The sequence below is a fragment of the Lepidochelys kempii genome, chromosome 9 (assembly GCF_965140285.1).
Source record: "Lepidochelys kempii isolate rLepKem1 chromosome 9, rLepKem1.hap1, whole genome shotgun sequence".
Classification (NCBI taxonomy): Eukaryota; Metazoa; Chordata; order Testudines; family Cheloniidae; genus Lepidochelys; species Lepidochelys kempii.
In genome coordinates, this window is record NC_136388.1 from 64,024,291 (window position 1) to 64,030,290 (window position 6,000).

Consider the following 6,000-nt stretch of genomic DNA (forward strand, 5'->3'; position numbering starts at 1 on the left):
TCTGTAGTTTCTTCCTGCCCAGGTCCCAGGGATGCTCAGCCTAGCTTTAAACTGTACCCACCGTGGGCAAACTCCTGGGTACCCCACTCCATTGCAGGTAATGTATATAGCAGGCAGAGATGCTAACAACAGACAAGTACAGAGTGGATACATCACAAACAATGCAGCAGCTTAAAAAGACACTCTGTGGAGACACTGGCATGCACACTGAAATACACAAAGATCCACAGACAAGAGCCACCAGGTACACATGCACTAACAGGGATGTATTCCCTTAACACCACATGTTCCTACATTAAAGGCAGGCTGCATGGACACAATTATACACACAAATTTCTCATTCGCATATGCACGATCACTAAATAATACGCATATAGATTATATACAGGAAACACAAATAATGACACTTATGCAGCAAGCAGAGGAGATGAGCGCATGAATGCATGCATGCAATGTATTATAAACTGAAGTTCTTTGTCTACAAAGAACACAGATATACCAACATACAACAGAGGGGCAATGATATATGCACACACCCCCATCATAGTCATACAGAGTACAATACATCTGGTATATGTACGCATCTAGCTATGCATGATGAGTAGATTCATAGACTTTAAGGTCAGAAGGGATCATCATGATCTAGTCTGACCTCCTGCACATTGCAGGCCACAGAACCTCACCCACTCCTGTAATGGACCCCTAACCTCTGGCTGAGTTACTGAAGTCCTCAAACTGGGATTTAAAGAAGAATTCATGCTGGGTTAGAGAGAATTCAAGTTCCAGAGAATTCATGCTGGGTTACAGGATTCAAGTTACAGAGAATCCACCATTTACACTAGTTTAAACCAGCAAACGACCCATGTCTCATGCTGCAAAAGAAGACTAAACCCCCCCCAGGGTCTCTGCTGATCTGACCCGGGGGGAAATTCCTTCCCAACCCCAGGAACACACACAGGTCAGTCCTGTAGCCACTAGACACATGCATATCTGTATGAAATATACACATGCACACTGTGAGATGGGGAAACAATCACATATGGGACACTCCCAGGCCAGAGCTGAACAAGCCCTTTTACTTACTAATCAGACGTCCGACGCAGCGTCTAGTGACAAAACTCAGCCTCAGAGCAGCTTTTGCTATCACGAGCAATTTGCTCCAGTTGGCTCAGCCTCTCCGGTGCAGTGCCATCTGAACCAGTCGCTCGCCTCCAAGTTCCTGTCTCAGTGCAGAAGGTGGATTCAGCAAACCACACACAAACTTCTGTTATCTCCAGGGGCAACCAGGAGTTGACTGGGGACTCATCACCCCAATAATTTTAAGCAGCTTCTAGGACTGAACTAATTTAGGATTTTAACTCCAATACTGATTTGAAAAGAAACAGCTCTGTCCCTGTTCCAAGGTGCTGCCTTTCGTCTGGGCTCAGGAGCTCGGCTAGTAGACCATGGGGCAAGGCTGTAGCTTATAGCCAAGAAATGAAGTAAACTTTCAGATGAAAGGGGATGGGGCAGCCGGTGCCCTCAACAGTAGTGAAAGAGTCTCCGAGCTGGTCTCTCTCTCCCCACTGCTATAGCGTGCGCATCCCCTACATGGCCCCAAAGCACCAGGTGTACTTCACAGGCGTTAATCACAGATGGCTTTGTGTCTGGGGAATGAAATGGGAGGAGTGATAAAAGCTCCTCCTCCCCCCTCCTTCTGATACCACTGGGCTGGGACTGCTCTGCTTCCCAACAAATTCCCACTCGCCCTCCATTTGGGTCTGGCTGAGTCTCCACCTGCCTGGAAAGAATACAGGGGTATCCATTTCTTCCTTTCCCTTGCCCTCCCATTATGGGAGGCAGGCATTTCACAAATCATTCAAGAAATAGTGTGGTGGGACAGAATAGCCATCCGTCACACCTCCCTAGCAATTCTGGTCTGAGGATCTCCAAGCACTTCACAAACCTTCATGAATTAACGCGCCCAGCTGCTCTGTGCCTCACAAGGATGTTAAGTGACTCACCCACTAGTTCCGAGACCTGAAGAAGAGCTCTGTGTAAGCTCAAAAGCTTGTCTCTCTCCCCAACAGAAGTTGGTCCAATGAAATATGACCTCCCTCACCTTGTCACACTGAGCCACTGGCATTCAGAGGCTGGGATGATGAGGGCTACAGAATAAACTGGGAGAATCAGGACTAGAACCCAAGTCCGCACAGCGCCTCCTCCTGGCTTTAATCTATATGGCACGGGATACCGCAATCAGCCATAACACTAATATTTTTATTTCCATTGTGTCCATGCCATGCCACGGCTGTCACTCGGCCTGAAAACAGCAGGAAAAGACCAATATTTTAATAGCATATGCCTCCATCACCACTTTGGACCAGCACCTACCCAGCAGTCAGAGAGCAGGACGTAAAATCTGAAACACAAGATTACCAGGGAAGCGAACAGGGTCGGTGTGGAGATCATCAGGAGGGCAGAATTACGTGGGAGACATTTTTCATGAGGCCATCTTTTCAGGGGGTATTAAAGCTTTTCAAAGGCCATTGTAATGAGAGACAGTGGGGGCGGGAGGGAATACTCCATTTGCAACTCAGAGCATCTACAGCCCTGAGGTTTATACAAAAGGGGTATTGTATCCGATCCCCAACTATGTTAAAACAGCTGTTAGGTGTAGTGGCTAATTACTTGGCTAGATCAGTTGGTTACCACCTCCTACAGAAGTCTCATAATATTTGGTGTTTCTCTAAAAGTCCTAGGCTCTGGTGTTGTGTGATTACATGAAAAGTCTCAGCCTACACTGAAAACAAAAAAGTTTCTAGCCCTTATGGTTGCAGAGCAAACGTTGAAAATGTGAATCCTAAAGGCTGAAAACCCAAAAGGCAAATGAAAAGAATCCAAAGTGTACTATAATTATTCTCAAATCTTATGATTTTGGGGGCCTCATTAATGGTTTCTGCATGTCTCAAGTGCTAGATGGCAAGAGTGCTAAATTTATGCCTTTGACCATCACGCCTGCCTCAAGCTGGCCCCGGCTGGCAGTTCCATCAACAATTGCCTCAGTACCAATCCCACTAGCCCACAAAGCAGAGCTGGGCTCAGGGGTTTGAATGGGGCGAGCACCAGCTAACCATGCTTAACATCTAAATTCTGGTCTCATGCCAAAGGCTCTTTACCTGGCACCGGAGAAGAGCTTGAGCAGCTGAGACCTGCCCCTCCACCCAACTCATTTCATGAGTGAAGGAGCACAGCGCTGCAACAGAAACATGCTAGCAGTTAAGCCCCCATTTTTGCCACCCCTTGCTCTTAGATTGGCCTGGTTTTTAGTACCCTGTGGCGCAGGAGTCTCGCATATTAACAGCGAAGATGCCCTTGGGACCACAAAGGAGAAATCTGATGCTCCTCCCCTTTATGCCAGCACGGTGAAGGAGAGAGACAAGGAGATGCAGACCCCAGACCAAGCCCACAGACACCTAGCAGAGCTCCATGGGAACTCCAGGGGCCTGTTTGTTTCCATTCCTGTGAGTCGTGGCCAAGCAACTGCCCTGAGCACCTCTGTCACACAACCCGCTTCAAATTTCCCCTTACCAGCCTCCCCAGGGAAGCATCATTACAGACTGGGAAACTGAGGCACAGGGGTTAAGTGACTCACCTGAGGCCACTGTGGGAATTGTGCTGCCAACTTCCCGAAAACCAGGGACAGTCTCTTTTTGCCTCAGAAAAGCTGCCTCCATTCAAGGACTCAGGAGCTTATCCTGGCCAGTGGAAGCTTACCAGATGCCCATGGTTCCCTGGCAAATCATTATAGAAAAAGGTCAGCAAGAGCAGCAGAACAGGACTTACCTTAACAGACCCAACAGTCGCTTATCCAGTCTGGTTTCCTGTCTCTGATGGAAAGGATGCCCCAAGGAGAAGGGGGCTGCTCCTCACCTGGAATGCCTCTGCTTGCACTGACCAGAGGATGTTTGGATTCTGATGTCAGCCCTGTTCCGCAGCCTGACAGGAATCAGGTGTTGTCCCCAGTGTGCATAGAATTCTTCTTTGAGCCAAACTAGTCTAACATGCATTTTGTTAACTTGAACTGGAGCAGCAAAACAAAGAAAACAAATGCCTCATTTTCCAGCTTTGTGGGTGATAGAACTAAAAGTGAAGATTATAATGCCAGACATGGATGGCCTTAAACCATTTGCCTCAGGAATCTGCCAAGAACTTTGCTGAAAAATATGTTCCTCACCTTAGCAATGGAGCTAAGACTTATCACACATCTGCCCACCTTTATTCGAATGAAGCTCCCGCTGATCTGATGGCTCAGGCATTGTCAGTTTCATCCAGAACCATTTACAAATTTGGAACCTAATCCTGTAAACCAGGGTAGGAAAACTTTTTGGCCTGAGGGCCACATAGGGGTTCCAAAACTGTATGGAGGGCTGGGTAGGGAAGGCTGTGCCTCCCCAAAAATCCTGGCCTCTGCCCCCTCCCACTTCGCACCCCCTGACTGCTCATAACTCCCTACCCATCCAACCCCCACCTGCTCCTTGTCCCCTGAGCACCCCCTCCCATGACTCCCCCCACCCCTAACCACCCCCCTGGGACCTCACCCTGTATCCAAACCCCCCTGCTCCCTGATTGCCCCGACCCCTATCCACACCCCCACCTCTTGACAGGCCCCTCGGGACTCCCCCACCTAGCCAAACCCCTTTGTTCCCCATCCCCGACCACCACCCCGAGAACCTCTGCCCCCTGCCCCTTATCCAACCCCTCTCCCCACCCCCACCCCCCGCTCCCTTACCATGCCACTCAGAGCAGCAGGACTGGCCACCATGCCTCCCAACCGGAGCCAGCCACGCCACCACGCTGCCCGGCAGGAGCTCGTAGCCCTGCCTCCCAGAGCTCTGGCAGCATGACGAGCCGAGGCTGTGGGGGAGGGAAGACAGCAGGGGAGGGGCCAGGGGCTAGCCTCCCTGGCTGGAAGCTCAAGGGCCGGGCAGAATGGTCCCGCAGACCATAGTTTGCCCACCTCTGCTGTAAACCCTTAATTAATCCCATTGAAGAGAATGGGACTATTTGCATGACTATGGACCACTTTTGTGGCTGGTAAGAGTTTCAGGAGTCTGTTCCTATAAAGGAAGTTGAATCCCTCATTGAAATGCAATGTTTGGGTACAATACCCTAAAGCAGTTTAGGATACAGTTCTACTTAAAATTTGTCTTTTAATAAGTCATACACATCCTCACCCAACTCCCAAATAAACAGACTGAATACTACATATTTGGGGGGAAGTGAGTAATTAAGCATGTTGATGTTTGTATATACAAAGGGGAGTGTCAGAGGGGACAGCGTGGGGAGGATTCACATGGAGGGTCATGTGGGGATGTCACATGCCCCACCCCTATGTCCCTCCCATGAGTGCAGTACCAGCAAGAAATGATTTCTACTTGCACCACTGGGTGAGTGGGTTCAGAGGCCACCTCTCAGGGTCAGGATGCAGGTGGCCAGGTCCAGTGGCTAGAGCAGGAGTCAAACCAAGAGTCAGAGCTAGAGACCAGGGGCAAGGGTCAGAAACAGGGCAGGACCCAGGGAGTCACACAGGCAGGGTCCAACATAGCAGCCAGAGAGAGCCTAATTGTGCAGAGAGTGACCAGATAGCAAGTGTGAAAAATCGGGACACTTTTTTCGGGGGGGGGGGGGGGGCGGCAATAGTTGCACATATAAAAGACAAAGCCTCTAATAGCAGGATGTCTGGTCACGCTAGTTATGCGGATACTTCCCTGTACCTCTCTTCAGGTTTAAATAGGAAGCCCTGGCCAATCAGTGGTCCCTGTGTTCCTCCAGTCAGGGCCCTGGCGTGTCCCTGAGGTAGCTTCAGGTTTCATGGCCTCTCTGCTCCAATACTTAGTAGCAAGCTACTGGGTGGGAGCAGGGAAGCACTAGTCACCTGGGAATCTTGCAGTCGCAGGGTTCGGAGTTGTGGGGGGTTATAGCACCATTAGCCAAGAGGCTGCTAGCACATGCCAATGC